General features: G+C 43.4%; 1 protein-coding gene across 8 annotated transcripts in view; it reads left to right on the top strand.

Moving 5' to 3' along the window:
* Positions 1-27,747, top strand: part of ATXN1 (ataxin 1) — a 291,406-nt gene that overhangs the window by 117,059 nt on the left and 146,600 nt on the right. For all 8 annotated transcript variants that reach the window (XM_045008279.1, XM_045008280.1, XM_045008285.1 and 5 more), the window contains one exon: positions 397-468. The gene's annotated coding sequence lies outside the window, so the exon portion shown is untranslated. The remainder of the gene's footprint in view (positions 1-396; positions 469-27,747) is intronic.

Raw genomic sequence — 27,747 nt, 5'->3', positions numbered from 1 at the left:
TATTGTCACAAGGCAACACCATGTCATTATCACAACCTAGCATTGGTATCAGCCTGGCTTGTGAACAGCTCCTCGGACAAATCTAGGTCAATACACAGAGTTCTGGCTATTTTTCTAGAGAGAAATCCAGACCCCACTGAAATGAATGGCAAAACTCCTATTGACTTCAATGGGGCCAGGATTTCACTCCTGATCTTTGGAAAGGAGGACACCTCAGCTATCTACTACAGAATCTGGACAGTGTTCATTTTCTGGTACAGGGACAGGAAGTTTGGTGCTAATGCCATTGATGCAGATACTGGCCATTCAATTTCTATTTTTGATTAGTTTATTGTTTAAATTTTAAATTATTCAAAAGTTTAGTTTGATTCATTTTGTATGTCCTTGTACTTTCAGGTTACATTTTTGGAAGATCTCAACTGGAGCTGTGAAGAAAAGAAAGGGAGGAAGGGAGGCAGTGACTGAATGGTAGGAAAATTCTTCATCCCTGGCAGATGCCGCCTGCCTGATTTGGAACTGGAGTGGGGTGGAGGGAAAGAAATTCTCTTTTATGGTGAACTCTCTGATATAATGTAACTTAATCTAATAGTGAGTCTACTCAACTTCACCTAATTGTGAAAAGGAATTAAGTCCTGAATTAATGCATTTCCATGGGGTTTTATTACAAGTAGAGTGAAATTGTATTCTACACTACAGATTTTACTATGATGGGGAAATCATGTTGCAGTACTTTCACCACCATTACATTATAACTATAAGCAGCCCCATTAGAATAAGACCTTTTGAGATTTTTTTTTTAAAAGTGCATGTTAGGCAGATTAGAGAGCCAAGTCAGCATTTGTTACCAATAGTGAACTACTGCTAAGTGCAGAGTCACTTTATTTTCTAGGTGAGGGTTGCTTTGTGAACCCTGCAGAAAGGAGAGCTTAATTCCAGATGTAACGGGGGAAGCCACGGGGAGGACCGGCCATTAGTAATTGTTCTGAGCAAGCAGATTGCATGATGGTTGGGGCACCAGATTTCCCCTGCTATTGAAGACATTTCCCCCTTTTTCTCAGAGATACAGATAAATACCTACGGGTTCTTCCTTCCCCATAGAGATTAACATTTTTTAGGAAGGTGTATATATCAAGGATTTAGCTATCTAATCTAAGATTTCTGCCCTTACAATAAAAGCAGTGACAATGCCAGCAGTGTTGGTTCCCAGACTTTGAGCTCCTCCAACCACACACAATGAAACAGAGTGCATCACAGTAAAATGCAGTATACTTTAATACTTTGTGAGGAAGGCTCTTTATCTCCTTGGTGCCTTTCCCATTAGCCTCCTCTGTCTGGTGCTCCTTCTCCATCTGGTCTTTTGTGTGCTCATCTTCACCAAGGTCCTGGCAAGCTGCACCAGCTAACCGGATGGCTTGTTTGTCAGGACAGAATCTAGCTCTTCATGGACGGGCAGCCTGGGAGGTCGGGTTATTGTCCCAGCACCTTAACAATAATAATAAATAATACCTAGCTCTTCTCTGGTGCTTTTCATCAGTAGATCTCAAAGCAGTTTACAAAGGAGGTAAGAATGTTGTGCTACCACTGCTTTGCACTGTGCTCAACATCCTGACACCTTATATAGGCCTATTGGTTGTGGGCCTTAGAGGCCAGGTGTGCCCTAACAGTCTCATTACTCCAAATCCCAAGTAAGACCCTCATGTTGGCCTTTGGCCAGCTCATAGCTTGACTGAATGCTTTCCCTGGAGTGGGCAGTGACTGCTGGTGTTAACAAGTGCTATAGTTACCTACAGCAAGTATTGTACATTATATACTAGTAAAGGATTTCCTGTTACTCAGTGGAATGTCTGTAGCAAGGAGGAATAGAAAGCTGGGGGAACCTGATAGGAAACACTCACTGTGAAATGTGAAGCATGGCATTGTGGGAGTTGGGAGAACTTGTGTAGCTGTACGGTTGTGGTTTCGTGTCCACTCTAGTGGGAAACTGTTGTAGAATGTACGTACTTAGCCAGATCTGAGCTAAGGACCTTGTTCCAACAAATCTGTACACAGACTTGATAAAAGACAACAGTATGTGGGGAGTGGGGAGGAAAATAGATAGATGTTATGACTGTGTCTTGTCTGAGTGATATATATATATATTAATTTAAGAGTCAGGAGGACTACTGTAAGTTGGGTAATGGTGTTAAAATTGTTGGACTACAAAATAGAATCTAAAAAATCTAAAAAGGGAAGACAATGGTGTACCGTTGGGCTTTGGAAAATACGGGATGGTGAACTGGAGCTCCCTTAACGCATCAGCCCATCTGTCTTGCTAGTTTCTTTGCCTTAATCACAGACTTATGAAGTGTCTAATTTTCTTTTTTTAGCTTTCTGTCTTCCCCTTGTGCAAAAGTTAAGGAAGGGAAATGATTGGAGCTAGATTAACTTTTAAATGAGAAAGGAAAAATAGTATTAGAGGAAGTTAATGATTGTGTTTGTGTGTACTGTAGATATAAGCTATGTCTACAAGGGGTTTTTTGAGGGGAATGGGGGGGGGGGAAATTTCCCAATGTTGTTACCACCGTGGCAACTCCTCTGGTGATGGTAAACAGTGGGAGTGCTAGTGTTGACCAGCCTCCAATGGTTGCTAGTGATTTTAATGCTGTGTTGTCTAACTCTGCTCAGAGCAGGTCTAAACAACATGGGGTGAAATCCTCGCTCCATTGACTTTAACAAAGCTTGTATTTCAACCATCGTATTTAAAAATGGCAGGGGCTGCAGGACCATCACTAGTACTTTTATTTTTGCTACTATTAGTCATTAGCTATCAGGGCATAGAAACCTAGGGACAGATCCAGCTCTCTCTTACACCTTTGTATTTCTGCAGCAAATCTATTAAAGTCCATGGAGTTTCTTGAGGTTTATACCAGTATATATAAGATTACATTCTGGACCCAAAAGTTATAACCTTTTTGTTACTGTTCAGTGGCCTAGATGAAATGAGTTTTCAATCTCCATGCGGTTCCTAGTTGAATCTCTATCACAATACATGGAGCTGCATCAGTTTTCAGCAACAGTGGGAAATTTTTGCCAAAATCCGCAGTGTAGATATGGCCACATACTTGCAGTATGTACTATGTGGAAGACACTGATTGACATTAATTAGGAGTGGGTGGTGAGAAAGTGTAAAAATAAAATTCCTTTCTGCAAGGTTTACTATTAGAAATAAAGTATGTGATGTAATACCAAATGTGTGCGTTTGTGTATGTAGAGGAGGTTGCCTATTCATCATTTAGAACAATAGTGGGAGTTAAACATTACAGGTTTGAATGTCAATAAAAGTCTGGGAGTGCAACCTGTCTGTTGTGCGCTGCTCAGCATAATGTGCTTCAGATTTGTTTCTGTTTGTTTGGAGCTCAAAATGCCTTGGGAAAAAAACCTAATGCTGTAGAATGGAATTTGTGGCAGAAAAACGGCTCCAAGTACTTTGTGTTATTACCTAGGATATTTTGGGGACAGATCTATTCCAGTAGGGAAGGACAATTTTGTCTGTAAATTGTAGTAGGAACAGCACGTTAAAAATGAATAGGTCGTCAAGTAGTGAGTAGGTATAGTCTGACTGATAGTATTTCTCAAATCCTTCTCTATATGTATTCTGAGGATCACAAGCAATGAATGGGTTCCACTGGATTAATGATTTGTGAAATACATTTTTATGTACGTCCAACTTTTCTTCTGAAATATATGGGCATTCAGCTGTGTCAACCTACATACATATCCATTGGCAGTCTATTGGGTTGCATTAATGAATCCAAACCAAAAGGCTCTGTTCTCGAAGAACTGTCTTATGTGCAGGTATCTAGGGTTTATGTGTGTGGTGTTGGTGGAGGATTTTCTGTGAAACTTTTATACAGCTGTGTGTGTGTGTGCGTGTGTTTCTCTCTTGCGAACACGCACACGCACAGATTTTGCATCCTTTATTTTAAAAAACCCAAAAAACGAGGGGGGAGGTGCAGATCTGTAGCCTGCGTGAGTCAGTATAGCTCTAATCAAGTGATTGTATCTATGCTAGTTTACAGCATATCTGCTCCACAAAATTCAGGGCCTTTCAGATTTGGCCTAGGTTGATACTAACCAAGAGCCAGATTCTGCTCTCTGTTACACTGGTGTAAATCCATAACAAGCCCACTGAAATCCTCTGAATTGCTCCAGATTTACAGTTTACAGTAACTGAAGATTCTTGTTAGCAAAGAGGCCAAGGCTTAATTCTCTCAATGCCTGTTGAGTGGTGGCAGTATTGCTGGGTATTATGGAAAAGCTTGCATTGCAGTTGCTCCTGTCATGCCTCCGATCTGGAGAGAGGACTGTTAGTTAGGGCTTTCAGTTCATCGCCTTTCACTCGTTCCAGATCACTTTAAAACATGTTTAGAAATTAAAATATCCACCTGCATTGGCAGTCTGAGCAACTGCTTAAGAGATTGCTCTTCTTCTGGAAGAGAGAGCCTGAAAGCTGATCTACACTACTGCGTAAGTCCATGTAACTTACATCCTTCAGGGCTGTGATAAAGTCACACCCATCCCTCCCCCGAGTGACGCAAGTTATTTCGACTTAAGCGCTATCCACATAGACGCTATGTCAGGTGGAGATGCTCTCCCGCTGACATAGCTTCTGCTTCTCGCGGAGGTGGAGTCATTATGTTGAGGGGAGAACACTCTCCCATTGGCATAGAGCGCCTTCACCAGACGCGCTACAGTGGCGCAGCTGTGCCGATGTAGCACCGTCATGTAGACTCACCCTGAGCCTCAGTACACTGAACACTATGTATGTCTTCAATAACAGAGGTACTTTATCTTCTGTCAGCAAGTAGTGCTGCAGTAGCACAATGGATATTAGAAGTGGCTGAGCATAGCCTGCTTGTGCTACTGATCCTGATGCTGTCACTCTGATGTCTTAAAAGCTTTTGCCTCCACAGTGTTTACTGCTGGTGCCACAGCACTTGGCTTGACTGATGAAAACTTCATAGATACTGGAATCAGGAAAAAGGTCTTGGGTCACCAGGTCCATTCCCTTTGCATCACAGCAGTTTTTATGCATAAAATTCTACAGAATCACAATCAGTTGCTTTAAGTCTATTGAATACCTCCAGTGATAGCAGGTCTGCCCCTTCCCTTGGGAGGTTACTCTGTTTTTCTGGGTATTTATTTGCCAAGTTGAGGAAGATCAATCTGAGATATTCAAAGCATGGAACGGCTGGTGGTGAAGGCATCCGTTTTCTGTAGGGCATGGATGTGGAGAGGGGACATATTTAATTAAACAAAGTAAAAGTATTAGTGCAAAACACAACCGGTACCTTGGATGGTGTAAAACAGGCCATATGGAAATGTGCACATACATGAGCAGTGAGGTTTCCTGGTTTTCCCCTGTGCTTGGCATGGCATTTACATTTCTACAATTTAATTAAGAAACAGTTGAGGTGCAAGAAGGTGAGCACGTCTGTTTATTTTGGATAACTGTTTATTTGTATTTCAAGGTTTACTTGTAGGTAGGTAAGTGACTAAATATGCAGTTAGTTACACAGAACATACAGCATATCTGATGCCAGAAATAAAGCCAGTTTGTGGCTCATATATTGGAAGAACTGTTCCGTTAAAAAGAAGAGTTCATCCTTACATACAGGTTGCACTGTTGACTGTTACTTGCATGGATTTATTACAGGATTATTCTTTGAAAACCTTTAATTCTGCATCTATTGGTAATTTCATTTTGGTAGGTAAATATCCATTGAGTGTTTAACCAATTAATTTCTGGCTGGAATTTTACTTGCTGTTAATTTTCAGCAAGTTTAATGGTTGTGGAAATTTATTTGCTGTGAAACACCAGACAGTGAATTGAACAAAAATGCATGACTTGTAAAGAAAAACAATAAAAACCCACGTTTGAAGTCAGCCGAGGTTGTCATGTGTTTCTCTGTATAATTATTATGTTAATGGCACCATCTTATGAAGTGCCGAGTGCCTCTGGAGACCATGCTTTGTGACTCAAATGGTCAGGGGCGGCTCTAGTATTTTGCCGCCCCAAGCACTGCAGCCAGGCTGCCTTCGGTGGCTTGCCTGCGGGAGGTCCCCGGTCCCGCGGATTTGGCGGCACGCCTGCGGGAGCCGCCCCTGCCACACCTGCAAATGGTAGTTGCGGTTACTCTGGTTATTAAAGGTTAAGGATCTGATTCTAAGACCTTGTCTACACTGCCACTTTACAGCGCTGAAACTTTCTCGCTCAGGGGTGTGACCCCCCCCCCCAGCGATGCAGGTTTCAGCACTGTAAAGTGGCAGTGTAGACAGTGTGCTCCCAGTGCTGGAAGCTACTCCCCTCATGGGGGTGGGTTTTTTACAGCACTCTCTCCCAGCGCTGGTGCCACGACTACATAGCCACGTTAAAGCATGCCATGGCAGCGCTTTAATGTTGGTAATGAAGACATACTCTCACGTTTCTTTCTATGTGATTGTTCTGTGTATGTAAGAAGAATGTCAGACTCTGAAGCCAAAGTCCCTGTTGAAATGCAGATGCAATTTTAGTAGATAATTGGAGCCTGTTGGACTTGTTCATGGTCTTTGCTTCTACTTTTATACATTTTTAATGACTCAAATAATTTGTTTCATAGACACAAAACCCAGACTCTTACTATTCCCCTTTGGCAAACACAAATGTATTGTATTTTACTGTGTAAAAATTATAGTATCAAAGTATTGACAGAGTATATCATTATCCGCTCGTGAGAATGTTCATCTGCTGTAATGTTAAAATGGCAACGATAATGCAAAAAGTTGCCTTAATATGGGCATACATAGTATGTGGTGCTGCACATGGTGAAGCTACAGTAATTGTCCATGTCAAGCCATCAACCCTGGCACAAACTGAATTTTCCTGGATTGTGTTGACAAAATAAACTTTAGTAGCCCTGGTTTTCCACTGGTCTCCCCCTTGTGCAGTAATTTACACTAGCTCAGAGTGACTATAAAACACTGTTGTTCTGATTTGGTTGCATTTCCCATCCAATTTGTAATGATGTAAATACATTTCCTTCTCTAATGTAAGGCCTGGTCTACACTACGCGTTTAAACCGGTTTTAGGAGCATTAAACCGATTTAACGCCACACCCGTCCACATGAAGAGGCCCTTTATATCGGTATAAAGGGCTCTTTAAACCGGTTTCTGTACTCCTCCCTAACGAGAGGAGTAGCGCTAGTATTGGAATTACCATATCGGATTAGGGTTAGTGTGGCCGCAGATCGACGGTATTGGCCTCCGGGCGGTATCCCACAGTGTACCACTGACCGCTCTGGACAGAAATCTGAACTCGGATGCAGTGGCCAGGTAGACAGGAAAAGCCCCGCGAACTTTTGAATATTTCCTGTTTGCCCAGCGTGGAGCTCCGATCAGCACGTGTGGCGATGCAGTTAAAAATCAAAATAAAGAAAGAGCTCCTGCATGGACCATGCGGACGTGATTGCTGTAAGGGCAGGCAAATCTGTTCTATCAGCGCTCCGTTACAGAAGACGAATTAAAAAACATTTTTAAAAAATCTCCAGACAGACGCCATAGCAGGGACAGCGCACTGCTGCGTGACAAGCGTAACGGAAAGCCAAGGAATCAAATGGACGCTCATGGACTGGAGGACTCAAGCTATCCCACAGTTCCTGCAGTCTCTCTGAAAAGCATTTGCATTCTTGGCTGATCTCCAAATGCTTCTAGAGTCAAACACAGTGTCCGCGGTGGGTCAGGGCATAGCTCGGCAATTTACGCACCCCCCCACCCACCCCCAGAAGTGAAAGGGAAAACAATCCTCTCTTGACTCTTTTACATGTCACCCTATCTTTACTGAATGCTGCAGATAGACGCGATGCTGCAGCACTCAACACCAACATCCTTGCTCCCCCCCCCGCCATGGGTGGCTGATGGTGCAAAACGACTGGTACCCGTCCTCATCATCAGCCTATTGGCACATGGGGCAGTGCAAAAGGGCTGGTAACCATGCTGACTAGCATCCGTCAGGTCGATCAAGGGCGCCTGGCCCTAATTTTTCCTGGTAGATGGTGCAATATGGCTGGTAACTGTCTTCATCATAGCAACAGGGGGCTGAGCTCCATCAGCCCCCACCCTTCATGTGTAAAGAAAAGATTCAGTTGCCCCTGGACTAGCAGTGGGATGCTGGGCTCCTCTCCTACACACTGCTTAATGTCCTGTCTGGACTATCATAGCAGCTGGAGGCTGCCTTCCACTCATTTCTCACTAACAAGTCACTGTGTCATCACACAAGTTGTGGGACAATGCTATGATAGCCCAGGAAAGCTGGGGGAAGAACAGAATGAACAGGTGGGGTTGTTGCAGGAGCACCCCCTGTGAATAGCATACAGCTCATAATTTCTGCAGGATCTGACACAGAGCAGCTGTGCTCTCTGGTTCTATGATACAGTGGTTCTCTAGTACACTTGCCCATATTCTAGGCAGGACTGATTCTATTTCTAGATACCAAAAAGGAGGGATTGACTCAGGGAGTCATTCCCAATTTTGGCTTTTGCGCCCCTGGCTGATCTCAGCCAGGGGCACTTATGACAGCAGCAAATGGTGCAGTGCAAAAGGACTGGTAGCCACGATCATCTTATTACCAATTTATGGTATGGTAGATGGTGCAATATGGCTGGTAACCATCTCTGCTATCATGCAAAAGCAAAAGCATGCTGCTGTGTAGCGCTGCTGAATCGCCTCTGTGAGCGGCATCTAGTACACATACGGTGACAGTCACAAAAGGCAAAACAGGCTCCATGATTGCCATGCTATGGCATCTGCCAGGGCAATCCAGGGAAAAAAGGCACGAAATGCTTGTCTGCCGTTGCTTTCCCAGCGGAAGGAGTGACTGACGACATTTACCCAGAACCACCCGCGACAATGATTTTTGCCCCATCAGGCAGTGGGATCTCAACCCGGAAATTCCAAGGGGCGGGGGAGGCTGCGGGAACTATGGGATAGCTACGGAATAGCTACCCACAGTGCAATGCTCCAGAAATCGGTGCTAGCCTCAGACCGTGGATGCACACCACCGATTTAATGTGTTTAGTGTGGCCGCGCACACTTGATTTTATACAATCTGTTTTGCTAAACCGGTTTATGTAAATTCGGAATAATCCCGTAGTGTAGACGTACCCTAAATGACTGAACAAGGTACAGGCACAGAGAATCAGGCCACTAGGAGCTGAAATCTCATTTCTGTTTAATGACCTCACCCAGCCATTTAAATGAGTAAATGTGGTGAGTGCATTTAAGGTTACCTTTTGATGTTTTTTATTCCTTTAGGTCCTGACTCTACAGTATTTACACAGGGAAAGCTTCAACTGAAGTTAGGGATTGCGAATTTTACCAAAGTGTCACCACAGGCCTCTTCCCATGTCTCACACATTGATACCGATCATCATGCAATGTTAAACTTCCAGGACTTGATTCTCATATACACAAGGTGATTTTACACTGTTTTGGCAGTGTAAAGAGGCCTTGAAGTGGATGTAAATTACCTGGTTCCTGTTTACATTAAAGGCCCCTTTTACATTGCCAGAGCTATGTAAAGTGGTGTAAATGAGAATCAGATGCATTTAAAAAACAAAAGGTAAATGAAAAAATGTGTATAAAGTGTTCTATGGATATAAATCCTTCAGTCATTGGATAACTATTTATAACTTGAATTAAACAGCTTAGGCTGACATGTACAGTTCCATCAATTTTGTGGGGTGGGTGAGTGGGTGGTTTATGGATAAGTGGGAGGAAAATCTTTTCAGTAAATACTTTCTAGGGATGTGTCATTACAGAACATTCCCGTATTTAATTGGAAATAAAAAGTATTGTTAAAAATTTTCCCTGAGCCTCTTTTAAAGCCAGTGTCTGTTCAGTTTAGTCAAGATATGTGTACCACAGTTATAATCGTGTTCTCAATTCCTTGTTACAAACCTGTACAGCATGAACCATCAAATTGTCTTTAATACAACACACAGAGACATGACCTAAAATACTTTAAAATCTACTATACTAGTACATTGTTGTACTGTAAGTGCTTTCCCAATAGTGTTTGTAGCACAAAATAATGTTCGCACAGTTCAAATGCTTCAGAGGTCAGCAGTGACCAGTTTTGCTTGTAGGCTAAGAACCTGGAATATCCAGTTTCGTCTTGAAATGGTTTTCTTTTATTTAATTACCAGGTTTTACCTTTTTTAAAAAGTGGCTATACTGGAAATTCTGGCACAGCCATAGCTATATAGCAGTGAGAACAGTGCTGCTATTATATCTGGGATGGGTTTAAAGCAGCGATTTTCTTAAATATAATTTTTGGCAGAATTTTGTTTTGTTTGTGAACTTCAAAGTAAACTATTTTTTCCCCAAAACTACTGCTTTTGTATATTTGGGAAGGAGCAATCTCTCCTTCAAGATATAATGTATAAGTACTAGGAGCTGTATATCGCCTATCTATCTAAGGTATGTATGTAACCTCTGTTAACATAGTATCTGAGTGCCTTGCCATCTTTAGTGTATGTATCCAACACCCCTGTGAGGTAGGGAAGTGCCATAATGCCCATTTTACAAATGGAGATCTGAGGCACAAAGAGGCTACGGTCTGGATCCACAAAGGGACTTAGGTGTTGCAGTGCTGAGCATAGCAGTGTCTAAAAGTCAGGTGCTATGAAAATCACTGGAACTACACTGAGATCCGCAAATCCTGAGTTATGTGCCTATAGGCTCCCTATACAATGAATGAGGAGAAATAGGTGCCTAAGAATGTGATCCACAAAAGCCGTCATGCCAGATGGGGAACTGCCTAAGCCAGCCAATGGCGGATGCTGAGGAAATAGGGAATGCTAAGCCCCACCCTTCTCAAGGAGGTAGGCATCTAAGTTGGGCTGCCGGGATCCACAACCAGGAACCCCTCTCCTGGATTTCTTGTGAGAATGAGTTAGGCACCTGCCTCTCAGTCCACACAAAACTGTGGCAGCAGGAAGTGGTGCTGCTTACTGCGCTGATGATGATTAGCCCAGTGGTTAGAGAACTCACCTGTGATGTGAGAGACCTGCGTACAATTCTCATCTCTTTGCCTGAGGGAGAGAGAGGATTTGAACTGGGATCTCCCAGCTCTGTGAAGAGTGCTCTAACAAATGAGGTGGGGCTCCCTCGGTCTCTCTTTTTAAAGCATGTCCAATTTAGATAAATAATTAAAGACTAATTGGAGCAAGGGGACTGGACTCTGGCTCTCCTCCCTCATGGGTGAGTGCCCTACCCGCCAGGCAATAGAGTCATTCTTTGTGTCTGCTCCAATGTCTCTGCGTATTTACCCGCAGTGGAACAGCTTCAACAGGAGAGACTGAGGGAGCCTCATGTTAGAATATCCTATAGCTCAGTGGTTAGAGCCCTGTCCTGAGAGGTGAGAGACCCCTGTTCAAATCCTTTCTCTACTCCTGGTAGAGGGGAGAAATGAACCCATGACTCCCACATCCTAGGTGAGTGCTCCAACCCCAACCCCCCCGGTCAGATTTTGAATGGAACCGGATCTGTAGGCAGCCTCTGAGCATCGCTACTTGATTGGGCCCTGCCAGGGAGATAGGCACTCTTCTGCTTATCTTCCCCCAGTTTGCAGATCACCGTGGGGCTTAGGTAGGAGAGAGACATCAGGATGCCTAAAGAAGGGCAGCAAAGCACATGCCCAGAGGCAGAAACTTAAGTGCCTAGGGAACTTTTACCCTGAAAACTGAGGTGCTGGGTGAGTTTAGGTACCCACAGGGTTATGTGGCAGCCATGCAGGAGTTTTGTGGATTGCAGCCGTGCCTAAAATTGGGATTTAGGTGCCTAAGTGATATACCCAAGGTCACACAGGAAACCTGTGCTAGAGCAGGGAATTAAATCTGGACTTCCCCGAGTCCCAGACTGGCACCCCGACCGCTAGACAATCCTCCTTCTCTTCTCTTTAGTTTAGAACTCTAGGAATTGGGCTGAGCCTAGCCATGAACTATTGTTGTGAGGGCACCTGTGACTAGACCACTAACTCATCTGCAGTGAAACGCTGTTAAAAGGAATTCCTTTATGTCATTAAAATTCATTCAGGGAGGTCTCTCGACTGGTGGAGTGAAAAGGTGGGAAGAGTTTTTTCCTTTCATTTAGGCCTGAAATTTAATGCGTAAAATTAAGTGATGTTCTGCCGTGGACATCAAAAGACACATTGATAAATTTGTTACTACTTTCATGCTGTAATTGTGAATTGTGTTTTGATATGTATTTTCACTTAAAGCTCAGAACAGATGGAAAATGTTCTTTTTTTTTTTTAAATGAGTCTATATAGGTCAGCTATGCTGCCAAATGGCTGTTCACTAGGGGTATGGCTACACTTGCAGCCGAACAGCGCTGCCCCGGGAGCGCTCTCACGGCAGCGCTTTGAAGTGCGAGTGTAGTCGCCGCGCCAGCGCTGGGAGAGAGCTCTCCCAGCGCTGCAGGTACTCCACCTCCCCGTGGGGCAGTGTTTACACTGGCGCTTTACAGCGCTGTAACTTGCGCTCAGGGGTGTGTTTTTTCACACCTCTGAGCAAGAAAGTTGCAGCGCTGTAAAGCGCCAGTGTAGCCAAGGCCTAGGACTGGAGATTTGGTCACTAATTTCCCACCCCCTATACTGGAAGGAAAAGGCCTTCACAAAAAGTTCATTATATCAGTTTTTCTATAACTATAAATTCTATGGCATATATAAATAGTCACAAGTCACAGTACTTTGCTTTATAGCTGATCATGGTGATCTCATTCCTTACTATGTGGTCTGCACAGGACTACTCTGAATATGGGTAGGATTTTTTTCTTTCTAATGTTTCTACATCAGTGTAATGTATCTGAGAACACTCTGTAGATATTCGACCATCTGGTTCCTTTAATTCTGCTGAATTTACCAGAAGAAAAAGTAATGTGTTATGCCTTTCTAAATATAGTTCTTGTTCCTTGATTGAAAATTGAATCACTTACCCTGTGAAAGACTGTGATATTTTGTATTTTTCCCTTGCTGCATTCTGAATACACTTGTGGAAATTAAAAACCTTAGTACAGGTGGTCATTTCTCTGAAATTTATCACCATGTTTTTGTTGCTTTGGGACACAAATGTTCTCTGTCTCTGGTAAAGAAGAAAGGTATTACTGCTCTTCAGGAAACCCTCTTTATTATCTGATCTCTTTTTATTTACCAGATGATAGTGCAAAGTAAAAAGATTCAAAAACCTGTTTTTAGAGAACAATGTTAGCTGAATGGAGAGCCGGGTAGTGAAAGAAGAAAGCTAGTCTGTTCAGAAGGATACACTTCACTTTTCCTTTAAAACAGAGCTTTGCAAAATGTTCATCATAAAATTCCAATTGAGATTAAACTTTCCCCATTCTGTTGCAAACCTGAAATTCAGCTCAGATTTGGGCCTTGTTCTTGCAGTAGGGTCTGCTAGCATGGACACGTATGCCAGTACAGAGCCCCACTGAAGTAATGGGGGGGTTTCTTGGATTTCAGGACTGGCACTAGCAGATTCAATTTCAGGATTAGGATTGTAGGGGGTTTACTGAAAACAAACCTTCCAGTGAATCTGAGCTGAGGTTTGGACAAACTGGGCTGAGTGTAAATTAATACAGTGATTTTCCTCAGTGGTGGTGATTATTATAAAATAAGAAGAATTAAAATGCAATTAACATTTGAATGACATTTTCCACTTTGCCACCCAAATAAATATCTCAGGAGATGGCCTACAATCTTCTATGGCAACTGAAGGACTAAATTTAGTTTCTGCCAGAAGATGACAATTTCATGCCTCATAAAACACCAAACAGTGAACTATTGCAGTACAATCAGACTAGGAGTAAGATATTTCCCTGGACTGATGTTACTCATCAGCCACAATCTGTAGAAATGAATGGTGAGTTTACAGATCATCAGGAAATTAAGATGTGTCCATGAAGAGATTCTGTACTTCCAATTTAAACAAAAAACAAAAAACTCAATGAATGTTACAAGTGAAAAAAGTCTAATTGCTGCAGAAAGGAAAAGAGTTTCTCCAGCAGGAATGTTTTACCTTTGTGTTGTCTTTATTCTAAACTGTTCCGATCTTTTTTTCCCCCAAGCTAGACCAGTTAGAAATTTTATACACTAACCCCAAACCTGCCATTAGTCGAGTCATAAATATTGGAACATGACATTTGTTGCATAGCTGAAAAAACCCAAAGGCTTTGAGTCTTAATGGAAACAGCCAGTGGCTAAGGTTTTCACTGCAGTTTTGGTGTAATGTACTATATGAGGTGAGGTGAATGAATAGATGTGTTACACTGAAATTCAGAGTGTGACTTTTTTAGGTAATAAACTTGTATATGTTGCATAAATCATTTGAGCGATGGTTGTTTTTCGTTGACTCAAAAGCTGATGTTACTTGCTGTTCGTAGTTAAGAAAGCTGTCATCCGGTGGTATCTTTGAATTGTAGGTAGAACTGCAAAGCCAAGGGGTAAGTTTCCTTGGTGACCTCAGCTCGGGGATGGGAGACAAATTGTAGCCCACGAAAGCTTACGCTTAAATAAATTTGTTAGTCTCTAAGGTGCCACAAGTACTCCTGTTCTTTTTGCGGATACAGACTAACATGGCTGCTACTCTGAAACCTGTGCTAGCACTGTGTGCCATCATGCCGCTGATCTTTACGGGCCTATTGCACAGTTCTGTAATATGACTATAGCATGAGTTGGTACCATCCATATAGGCCAAGCTCAATCTGTGTCATAATGCTATCTGGACTATAACACTGCCGTATTATAACATGATACATGTTCTAGTGGAGTCAGAAGCTAAATCAGAACTGTACTTACAAAGTCTCTGCCATACTAGGGCTGGAAATGAGTTTGAAACTATTTCCAAGCAATGTTTGTAACATGATTTGCATCCAAACCTTACCTGCCTACAAAGTAAAAAGAACAGGAGTATTTGTGGCACCTTAGAGACTACAAAGTGTGTTACAAACAACCGTGATTCTAATAAAAATCCCTCTCTACCTTGTACAGAGATCTTGTTCAGAGAAATAGCCCTAGAAGTTTGCTTGATGAACTTTTTTGAACATGGAAATGTTGAGAGCACAGTTCAGGCCATAGTTGGTACCTAGAAACTACAGTGATGGGTACTATATAAAGTCTCTAAGAGCAATTATAAACAGGACCGTACATTTTGCAGCTGCTGTGTTTGTTGCACAGTTTGTATGTAATTTGCACACTGTTCGGTTGGGTCTCAATAAATATATCTGTCTGAGGGTTTCCTATAGCACCTACTTTTATAGGGTCCAAGCACTGGGTATACCTATACAATGAATTTGCTTGCACTGTGCAGGATTTATATGACTCACAATTTCATTTGCATTACAAATGGACAAAAATTTAAAATTTTTAAAAAAGATTTCTGGAACGTGTAATTGAGAAACTTGGTCAAAATGTATCCTTGGAAAATGTCACCGTAAAATCTGTCTACCCCTTTAAATAAGCGGCTACACGTGCTTCCAGTGTGCATGCGAGGAGGTAGTGTCGGGACACAGAGAGCCCTTGTAGTAAGATCTACAGCCTCTTGCTTGGCACTTTGTTGTGCTCCTTAGGGGCTTTATCTGTAGTATTGGGACAGGGTTATTTAAGGGTGGCACATGGGAGGATTAGGGAAAGTGTGGGGTGTGGCCAATGGACTCCTTGCCTATGCAGTCACCAGCCATTTCTCCCATCACAGAGAGGGCTGCAGCAGCTGCAGCGGTCAAAAATTGCTTTAATAGTAATGTTTGTTTTATCATGTCTCAATAATTGGTTTTAAATGTTGTGTGTAAAATAAAAGCAGATTTTTCTTCTCTCAAAGGCTTAAATCTTAGTGGAAATATTTTTGAAAAAAGCAAATCACACATCCCATTGATCACTAAATCTTGCTTATTCACATAGATACAATCTTCTTCCCTATTATTTCCACACTCATTTATTTGGTTTAGGTGCATTGTAACTGCTTTATTTTGCATACAATGACCTGTGGAATTAAAGAGAAATCAATAGCAGGTAAAAGCACTATTGTAATTATGTGAAGGCAGAAATTCCTCATACACTGATATTATTAAATAAAAATGTACTTGTTTTCTCTCCAAATCCAACTCATAACTCCTCTTCAATATTAAATCTTGTTTGTCTGGCCTCTATCTCTGAAACACTTGTTCCTCTCAAAGATGCAAAGTGTAATTTTTTGTGCCTGAATACTTTATTAGCAGGGATAACCTCATGTTTTTTCTCATTTTTGTTTGATAAGGAAGATAAAACAGTTTCAGAATCAAGCCTATCCCTTGTTAATTTCAGATTTAGGAAGCAGAATAAAGGAGTGCAAATAGAGTGCTTTCAAATAAATCACCACTAATTGTATATACAGATGCACTGACTACATTTGAACCTGCTTAATAACTTTTGCTGAGTGTCACTTGTTTGAGATTGAAACCTATTTAAATATGTAGGGGCCTGATTCTCTCACTTACTGCTGCAAATCTGGAGTAACTCCACGGAAATCAACTGTTACACTAGTATGAAACTGGTATAAGTCAGAGTGGAATGCGTCTCACAATTGACACTTTTATATGTGCAACACAAGCACATCTTCTGTTTCACAGCCATTGCAACCTTGAGTTGTGTGCTCTAAAAGAGGAGCCTGCTTGTTAGCCATCCCCAACGAGCTGTCTGATTTGTCCTTTCATCAGTTCCATGTCTAACAGGCACTTCCTATATTCTTATCAGATATGGCATTTGCCAAGCCAATTTGCAGAAACTTTATCAGCAAAGTGCTCAGCCCTCAGACCATCATCAAGTCTTGTCATAGGGCAGTCATCAGTGATATGTGATATTGTCTGTCTTTGGCCAGAGCCGCAGTGCAGGATTCTCTTGTTGGCCTCAGGTGTGAAGGCTGGCTGCACACTGACACTGAATTGTTTTGAAATTGGTTCAGAAGATACTTTTTTCCTAGACCATCTGTGTAGTATTTCTAGTCTGCCTTCATGAAGTTTCATCTTGGCTTCTTAAATGTTCTAATGATTGGGAGTTGTAGGCTGATATTGATAGTAGTAGGTCTGCATTGGCTGTGGTGGGAAGTCTTCCAAGACCAGACATGATGCAGGTTGGGAATGACCATCCACGGATGATACCCAGCACATATTAGGAGAGCATTCATGAGACCACCTGGCTGAGTGGAAGATTTCCTCTCTGCTTTACATCATGGATGAGGGGCAAGATAATTGGTAGGTGCCCACTCCATGAGTTGGTCTCCATTCGAGTCTGATGCTGAGTATTCCCAGTCAGGATGATGGCTGTTTAAGTCACCTATGTAGACAGCTGGATGAGCTAGTCTCTTTGGAACTTGCTGGTTCCAGTTAACATTTGGTGGCTTGTAAACATTTGCGATCTGGAAACCTCTCACCTGAATCACATTGCAGACACTAGTAGATGTAAGCAGAGCGGCATCTAAGATGTTTGACCAGATGTAGGTGCTGTGGTCGTGTTTGGCATGTGGGGTGTGGCACAATAGATCAAAACTGGTTACCTCGGAGCATCTTGCGGCGGCGATGTGCGTCTCTTGTAGGCAGATAATGTCAACGTCATGACGACAGAATAAATCGCTGATAATGCTGTGTATGGCTGCCGACCATCTCTCAACGGTGAGCTGCAGTGTTCTAAGGGCTAGCCCAGTGGCTCAAACGTTTTGGGCAGTGGGGAGCAGAATTGCGTCAGGGATGTTGGCTGGAAAGTGACCAAGATTTAGCCGCAGAAAGGACTTTCAGTGCAGTCTGCTGATTGAATCATCAGTTTCCCTGGTATGAACTGGATACTTACGGGGTGTGCAAAGAGAGTGCTGATCCACTGCCTCCGCTTCTCATTACAGTAACTATTGCACCAAAGGTTTTCACAAAGACTTTAGCCATGTCTGCAGTATTTTTCTTTAACAGGGAATCCGGCATGATTTTGCGTAGAGACTACTCTTCTATTTGTCTAGCCCATCACCTGGGGACAACAGTGACTATTATTTCCAGGTGTTGGTGAATTTTAGGAAGAGTGCCTTTTCTGTTTTACCAAGGTTAGTTCATTTGGAAACTCGCTTTGGTACATCAGTGAGCAGACGGTGTCCATCTCGGGGGAGAGACTAAGGACTAATTAAAAAGAGGTTTGGTAACTTTAAAAATTCAAGCTTCTGTCACAAAAGGAATATATGCACCTATTCTTTTTATGGGCGGTCAGCTTAGATGCTAACCCATTGGGAGAGGTTTCACTGTTTATCCTCTTTTGAGAATTGTTCTACATCAAGGGGTGAATGCTAACTCTAATCTGGTCATTGTTGTTTGTCCGGAATGAAGCCCTCACTCAAGTAATGGCTGCAAGAGGAGTGCATTCACCAAAAACTTCATTTGTGTGAACCTGAATAGGAACCAGTATCCTCAAATAACAGCTTCGTAGGCTGTGATGTGATAAGAGTATCTCTTTATTCCAGGGGTGTGGTCAAGTCAGAAAGTTTTCCAACATATAGATCCACTTAAATGCATCTTCTTTTGTGGAACTGTCATCTCACAAGCTAAGCAGGCTGAAGATGGACCAGCATTTCCTTTTAACAAGGGTCTAATGGCTGAGCATGGATCTAGGATCCCAGAATTTTGAACTTTATTTAGGTCTGGTTCTGCTATAGACTTGTACTGTGACCTTGGGCACGTCACTTAACTGCTCTGTGCTTCAGTTTCCCCATCTGTAAAATGGGAGCAATTATACTGTGAGGTTTAAATAGGTGGTCATTTTTATTTATTTACTTGGATGGGAAACCTCCCATAGAACCTCAGTGTGGTATTGGTGATTCACTGAGCGACGCTCTTTCCCCAAGCTAGTGAACAAATGCCCCAGTGTGGTGCTTCTGGAGGTGTCTTCATTCAGAAAACACGCCAAATAGGTCCCGTTATCATGATACTTTTCATAACCCACCTGGCCTGAAAATCCCAACTCAATTGGCTACAGTCTGCCTACCAAAATCTTACTTGTAATTTCAGTTGGATATGGTATTCTTCATGTCCTGCCCCCAAACAGTTATTTGGTGGTGCTTTGGGATCATATCAGCGTCACCGCCCCCCCCCCCCTTTTTTTTTTTTCAAATTAGCTGCAACTCAAAGCCCATAAACGGTACCCAGCAGGGGCGTAGCTAGAGTGTTGGGGGAGAGAGACCAGGGGGAGGAATGGAAAGGAGTAGAACATGGAACAGATGTGGGTGGAGGGAAGCAGGATCAATAAGGAAATGCAGGAGGTGGGAGCTAGAACATATTCATGGAAGAGAAATAAGCAGGAGACTGAGCTGAAGAATCAGGCAGAGAAGAGTAAGACGGAAGAGAGGCAGACAGGAAGAGATGAGAAGTCAGGAGGAACTGGAAAAGGGGCAAAAGAGATGGACTGGTTAGCTGCATATGCAGCTTTGCAAGGGGGAGGAGACTAGAAGTGCCTGTTTGCATGCGGCTTATGAGGGACTTCATGCCAGCTTGGGGAGGGAGTTGGAGGAGGAAGAAGAGGGCCAACAATGTGGACAAAAAGCCAATAGTGAGGGGCGTTCCCGTCACCTTTGTACAGTCGGGGAGTTGCAATGCAACGGGAGCATTCAGTACTTCAGTGGTTCATTAAATGACCATCTATACTCGCCACTTATCTCAGGGGTGTTATGAGCCTTAACTAGTTAATGTTTATCCTCTGATTAAAGGAACTACTGAAATGCAGGTTATCATCATCGTCGCCATCATCATTAGGAAGACTTGGGGTACTGTAAATAACAGTTGAGAGGGGTGAAGTCAGAAGAGTTGATTTGGCTGTGGGGCCTAATTTTCAGTCTGGCCTTAATCAACATCCTGTAGAGCTCCCACAATTTTACTGATCCATTGTGTCTTCTTTTGATGGCTGTCCATGAGACTATGCCTGGTTTTTAAAAGTCTGGCCAGTAGTTTAACAAGTCAGCCCCCTAAAGGCCGTCTTAATGAGGAAAAAGATCCCCTGGCTGGGGAATTCCGAGATAGCTGAGACTCACAGATCCCATGTATGTATAAGAAATCACCCTACTCCTTTCACTGTGTGTTGTGTCATAGGTGTCTTCCCCCTTCCAGCCTTTCTTATCCGTAACTCTTCATGAAATCCAGATGGATTTAATTTTGCTTGCAAGTTTACATTATTTTAATCTTAGCTCTTTCCAAAAAAGAGGAGAATAATAGAAAAACAGCCCTTGTGAGATACAAACTTCTAGATGATGGTATCAATTTACTTTTCACAGTTAGGCACAATAAATTACTTTTCATCATGGGTAAAATTTGCTACAATGACATGTTTCCTCCTCCACAGAATACAGTCGGGTTCCGAGACAGTGATAAAGAACTAGCAGTCATGAAATTGAAGTAGCATTTAACTTTTTATTTAACTTTTATCTGCTTGATGAACTATACAGTAAGTTGTACAGACAGGTTATTTGCAGACAGATTGCATTTTAACATCCTATTACCTGTGAGGAATTCGCTCTTTGCTTTAGGCTGAGCTTTTCAAAAGGAGCAGAGTGTCACGATGGAAAAATAAAAGGCCAAATCCTGCAATTTATTCTTCATTCAATCTTCCCGTTGAGACAATCAGTGTCTGTATAAGGACTGAGTAAGGGATTTTAATGTTTACTACATTTTTGACAAAGTATCTGATTTTTATTTTCTAATGGCCGGAGTTATGCCAGTTTCATGCCAGTTTAACTGTATTGATCATTGGAGTGGCATTGGTATAAAAGTAGGATAATACAGTGGGGAATCAGACTCTATGGGCTAATTCTCCTCTAACTGATGCTGGTGTAAATCAAGAGTACCTCCACTGAAACCAATGGAGTTATGCTGCTAAAACTGGTGTAAGCAAGAGAAGAATCAGGCCCTAAGTATCTAACTTTCAGGTACCTTTTAGACATGAGTTTATTTGCTATTGTCAAGACCTACAGACTATATACATTAATGCCAAAAGTATCAAATCCGGGTGCCTAAAGCCATGGCCTGATTTTCAGAGTGGTCAACCGACCTGGAACCCCTCGCTTAACTTCAGTGGGCATTATGCTGCTCTGTACCCCTGTAAAGCAGCCCATTTATTGCCTAACGGGAGGCATCTAAATGTGAAAATGTTGGCCTAATATTACTGCTTCCCAGATCTCCTGTTCTATAGACTGCTGTTAATTTTTGCGACAAGGACTTTTATTAACTATATGCTTGTATAGGAACCACCCTGGTCAAGACTTCGAGGGGTTACCACTTCAGTCAGCGTGAACAATCAGATGAAAAGCAGGGCTAAAGAAACTCCATATTATAAAAGCAGCAACACTTATTGTATCCAGTTTGGCTGGTAAAGGTGTGAAAGTTGCGGATATGATAGTAAAGTGAGGCTGTTCTGTACCTGCAAGAAAACAATGGGCTAGAAGTGAAGGAGTTGGGCTTAGATTGTAAACGCTCCTTCACTGTGACAAATGGAGTCTGTAGCAAACCGCAAACTTACCGGTGCAGTCTCTCCTGCTGGCCGTCCTGGAATTAGCTCTTTCAGCACTTGGAGCGCCCTCTGCCGGCCCGTGTGTCGCCTGCCCTAGGCCCCGTGTCCCTCCCAGATCCCAGTGTCCCGTACCTTGGGGTGCTGCCCCACAGCAGTACCCCCACACGCTGGGTCTCCCCTTCCAGGGGAACCCCCAACCCTCTACCCCCACCTTGCTTCAGTGGCTACTGCCTGTCGTCATCTAGCCCCCTCTCACTGGGGCAAACTGCAGTCTGTAAAGGCCGCTCATCATTGGCAAAGGGGTCGGACCAGCTGCCTCTGCCTAACCCCGGGCTGCACCTCTGCAACCCCAGTACCTGCTTTGGTCTTTAGCCAGGCCCGCAGCCTGGGGATTTGCCATGCTGGATCTCCCCAGCTCCTCTTACCTTTCCCCAGCACTGCTCTACTCCTGGTACCCTGAGCTCCCAGGCAGCTAAATCCTTCTCTCTCCACAGCGAGAGAGAGAGAGTCTGTAGCTCCTGGCCTCCAGCCCTCTTATCAGGGCCAGCTGGGCCCTGATTGAGCTGGCCACACCTGTGATCAGCTACTCAGTCAGCTTCCCCCAGCTGTTCTCACTCCTCTTATTTCAGGAGTGGGGTAACCACCCTGCTACAGAGTCATAATGAAATCAGGGTGACGGTGAGAGGAGAGCTAAGGAAGATGGTGATTGATGTTTGTAGAGTAAGTGACAGGTTGATGTCTGTAGGAGTGAAAGTTAAAGAGAGCACTGTGTTTGTGATACCCGCATATACACCTCAACAAAGACCTGAGAGAGAAGAATTTTCATCAAGATTTGCAGGTGCTAGTGGACAGAGTAGCGCCAGAGTAACTGCTGGTGGTGCCTGGTGATATGAATACACACAGAGGTAAAAACCAAAGGGAGCATGAAATATGCTTAAGAAATTTTAGCATAGGCATCATGAATGAAGAAGAGGAAATGTTACTAGATGTGTATATTGCCAATCAATGGATGACAGCCAATACGTGATTCCAAAAGAGGGCAAGTCGTTTACATTGTTGGTGGAAACAAAAGCCAGATTGATCTGATGTTGGGGAGGAAGTCTCAGTGGAGTGGAGTTATGGACCGCAAAGTGACACCTAGTGGGTGGTAGTACTGCAACACCAGCCTCTTTTGGCAAAGATTGCAGTAAAGCATCGGACAGGGAGGAACTTAGCTCAAAAGAAACAAGATTAAAGTACAGGAAGTTAAGGGGAAGTGTGGTAGAAAACTTTGTGCAAGCAGTCCAGGATAAATATCTGGGAACAGATTTGGCATTGGCTGAAGAGGAGTGGAACTATCTTAAAAGAATGTGGATTGCTCTGACAGAAGAGGTTTGTGGTTGAGAGAGAGGAGTGGTGTTGAACTGACAAAGTGCAGATAACAATCTTAAACAAGAAAAATGGCATGTAAAGAAAACGAAATGAAGCCATTGAGTGTACATGAAAGTGAACACAGAGAAGCAAAGCAAGAGGGCAGTGAAGAAGGCCGAAAAAGGTGCCCGAGACAACCTCTACCCTGAGCTTGTAAACAATCCACAGCTGGCTGGCAAAAAGGTCTATAATATAGAAAAATGAGATGTAAAGTGAAGGAGGATGGTATTGCAATGCCAATTGTAAATAATGATCAGGAGAGACTGTTTGTTAGTAACACCGAACAAGTGAAGGAGAGGTGGAAACAATACTTTGAGAGTCTCTTAAATAAGGCAAATCTCTTTTGTGGCGTTGCCAACATATGTTCCTAATGTGGTGCCTGAGCCTGACATAATGGAGGAGGAGATGAGAAATGAAGAACAATAAGGCAGTGGGACCTGATGAAGTGACAGTGGACCCGGTGGAAGTCTTGGGCGAGAGGCATAAAACCGGTGAACGGAATGGTTAAAGTTGTATTTCAAGTCAAGCTCTATCCCTGAAGATTGGTGCAAGACTACGCTGGTCTCAATATGTAAGTGTCGCGTGCCTGGAATGGGTCACCACTGAGAGGGCCAATCTCAGGTCAGACTGTCAGAAAACAGGGCAGACACACCGACACTGTTGGTATACTCTATAATTAGATTTAACCAAATCAACAACAAATGTGTGCTCCTGGATCACTGTACTAGCTGACCATGGAGCCACAGCCAGTCCCTTTAGACACTCCAGCCTGCATTACCACCCAGACAAACTGGACTTAAAAGACTGGACAATGGTGAAAGGTTATTAAAACTAAAAATCATCACACACTAGGTTCTTCCAGCCCCAAACGGCCAGTCACTTACCCCAGGTCAGGGTATACTTCAGATCTCATCAAAGACAATGTGCAAGCCAATTTCTTTAGCAAACGAAGCTAAAGATTTATTAAGAAAAAAGAGAGTTATTGAGAAGTTAAAGCAGGTAAATTACATTATAGGTGAATCACGGTTTGTAGTCCAAATGATAGCAGTGATGTAGCAATCTGTTAGTTTTCCATAAGACTCTTAGGACATCCAAAAATGGCTTTGCGGGCCTCTGTCCAATCGCTTAGGGTTCCCCCTGACAGAATCCAAGCAGTTCAGAGATGAAAGATTATTCCCATAGACCAGTATTTATAGATCTTGCTGACAGCAAATAAGCTGACAAGATTGTTGACCATCGTGGGTGCTTCCTTTGATGACAAAGATTGGGAAATGTAGACTGGGACTGTGAATCCTATTGAATAACACAATGGCTCTTGCTTTGAAGTTAACATTTCACTTCCTATGCATACACAAGTAATTCAGTCACAATGATACACACAATGTAATTGCCGGCCATTCATTTCAATAGGGATGGAGAAGTGGGAACAATACAGATAACCTTCATTAGTTTTCAGGAAGTCTACACATCAAGCAAATTCTCATCTTAATGTTAACAAACCTCTGATCTAGGGTTAATTAAGCATAGGGTATACATATATAATGCAGATCAACAGGTTACAGATATGAAAAGACAATAGCACTGGCATTCCTTTGAACTGTTCTAAGAGACAAGTGAATTGGCTTGATCCCATTACAATGCCTGCTGGCATTCTTTTGACTCCTAGGAGCATGACTGAATGGGTTTGTGTCTACTAGCCTACTTCACATCTCTTTGATACCCACACACAAGTGAATTGGTACACCTAACACTTCTTTGAGGTTGTTACCTGAGCTAGGTAGCTGTCAGCGCCACATTTAAAAAGGAAGCATCCATGAATGTGGCAACTATCAAGGGATAAAGTTACTGTTGCATGGGTGAAGATACCAGAACCGTATCTTGGACTCTAGGATTAGTAAAATGGTGGAACTCCTCTTTGAGCAACAGTTCAGCTTTAGGAAAAGCTGAGGAACCACAGGTGCTATGTTTGTAATTCAGCAAGGGATAGAGGAGCATCTAGAGGACCAACAGGATAGCTTCTTGGCTTTTATAGACCTAGGCATACGATATAGTGGACAGAAGGATGCTCACATTAGTGCTGAGGAAATATGGTGGGTCTGAGAATATGATCATTGTGATGAATGCACTATACAGATCACCTAAAATAGTGATCCAGATGTGTTGGAATGACAAGCCTCTCTGCAGTGAAAATCAGACTGCATCAGGGGTTGCCCCTTGGTATGCTGCTGTTTATCATACTGCTGGACTACATCAGCAGGAAACTCTCAGTGGGAAAAGGTGAGAAGCTGCTATATGCAGATGACATAGCAATAAGGGCATCGTCAAAAGAAGACCTAAGGGAAATAGTCAACTAGTGGTATGACTAGCTAAGCTGGCGTGGCATGAAAATGACTGAAACTGAGGTCATGTGGGTCAGTAGAGGTGCCACAGGATAACTGGATATAGAGATTAATGGAATACGACTAACCCAGACTGATCATTTCAAGTACCTCGTGGCTTAGTTTCAGAAGATGGTGAGCTTGAATGTGAGACACAGTCTGGACTGTGGAGTGCTGTAGGAGCATGGAATAACATATCAGGTGTTGTGTATGACAGCTGTATGCCACTGATGGAAAGCCCAACTGTATATAGAACAACGGTGTACCCTTCAATGCTGTGCGGTGTGCAGAAGTAAGGGCAGTAATGAGATGTCGGAGTCAATGTGTACAGGTGTTCAAGATGAGATGTCACAGCGCTATAAACAGTTACACAAAGAGACATATTTTGACATGCAAGCATTAGGATGGAAATCAAAGTCCACGAAGTCGCTGACAAAATCTAGGAAGTATGACTTTGCGGGCTTGGATACATACGGAGAATGAATGAAGAGGACCTGGTGAAAATAGCAGGGCAGGAGAGGGCAGTAGGAAAGAGACCCTGAGGAAACCTGAAGAAGGGATGGATGGATTGCATCAAAGAAGACTGTAAGCTTGTGGAAGCCTAGTGCTGCCTTGGACAGACAAAGATGGAGGATTCTTGCACCATGACCCGACCCCAGATAATGGTATGGGAGGAGGGATATAGGAGAAGAAGAAGTGCTAAATCTATACTTATATCTATCACTAATTTATAATGCACCATTCATGAATTATCATCCTTTATTGGTAATGTAATTGTGTCTTAGTGAATGTAATTATTTCGCTTTTAGTTATCTAGCTTAATCTGAACTGAGACTCAGGTTGAATTGAACAAGAGTTTTATTTTGTAGTGTAAGAACTGCCTGTTCAGTTGTAACTCATTTCTGACTGGAATTTGTTGATAATACGCAGAGACCTCCTATATTGATCGCTGATGTAATTGTCCTATAGTTGGACAGATGATGTAATTCTTATCTAGTTGCTGAAGACAGTGACCTTGAGACAGATCAGATGACTGAGCAACATAGGTGGATCATTGATTACCAAATGTCCTTGATTAAATCTAAATTGCCTTTATGATGTTAATAGCTATAGAGGAGTGACTGTGAGGAAACTACAATGCCTCATAAAATTTGAAGCCTTTTTTAATGAATAAATATCCAAGGCCAATGGTCAAATGTGTTCATGGTGATTTCAAGACTTGTTTTTATCTGTGTTCTGCATAGTTTTGTAACTTTCTTGTTTTGGCCATTGTTATCAATTAGATTGCTGTGACTTTATAAGATGGCTGTTGTGAGGCCCATATAAAACATTTTAATTTATTAGCAGTAGGGTTGCTAGGTGTCCAGTTTTTGACCAGAATGCCTGGTCGAAAAGAGGCCCTGGCAGCTCCAGTCAGCACTGCCCAGCGGGCCGTTAAAAGTCCGGTCGGCGGTGCTGTGGGTCTAAGGCAGGCGGTTAGTCCTACCTGTCCTGGCATCGTGCTGCACCCCAGAAGCGGCCAGCACTGGCTCTGCACTGGCCAATGGGAGCTGGGGGGGGCAGTGCCTGTGGGCGAGAGCAGCACACGGAGCCTCCTACCCTTTCCCCCCCACCTAGGAGCCGGACCTGCTGGCCGCTTCCGAGGTGCAGCGTAGTGCCAGGACAGGCAGGGAGCCTGCCTTAGCCCCGCTGCGCCGCTGACCGGGAGCCGCCCAAGGTAAGCCAGTGCCCCTGCCCCAGCCCTGTGCCCTCCCCCAAACCCAGAGCCCCCACCTGCACCCCAAACTCCTCATCCCCGGCCCTACCCCAGATCCTGCACCTGCAGCCCAGAGCCTGCACTCCCAGCTCAGAGCCCACACACCCCCATCTTGCACCCCAACTTGCAGCCCTCTCCCGCACTCCGAATCCCTCGGCCCCAGCCTGGAGCCCCCTCCTGTACCCCAAACCCCTCATCCCCAATCCCACCTCAGAGCCTGCACCCCCAGCTGGAGCCCTCAGCCCCTCCTGCACCTCAACTCCCTACCCCAGCCTGGAGCCCCCTCCTACACCCTGAACTCCTCATTTCCTGTCCCATCCAGGAGCCTCCATCCCCAGTTAGAGCCCTCACTCCTTCCCACACCCCAACCCCCTGCCTCAGCCGAGTGAGGGTGGGGGAGAATGAGTCCAGAGGGAAGGGGAATGTATTGAGCGGGAGGTGGGGCCTCAGGGAAGGGGCGGGACTAGGGTGTTCAGTTTTGTGTGATTAAAAAGTTGGCAACCCTAGCTAGCAGATGTCACACTTTTTTTTTTTAAGTAAAATACAAGACACCACATGAAGAGAGAGTCTAAAGGAGGGGAAAACAAGAATTGTGACTTAATTCTTGGCTGTGGGAATACCTTTTTCA

Source organism: Mauremys mutica, chromosome 2, assembly GCF_020497125.1.
Source record: "Mauremys mutica isolate MM-2020 ecotype Southern chromosome 2, ASM2049712v1, whole genome shotgun sequence".
Lineage (NCBI taxonomy): Eukaryota > Metazoa > Chordata > Testudines > Geoemydidae > Mauremys > Mauremys mutica.
Note: the sequence above shows the minus strand (reverse complement) of the source record. Positions and strands in the feature narration are given on the sequence as shown.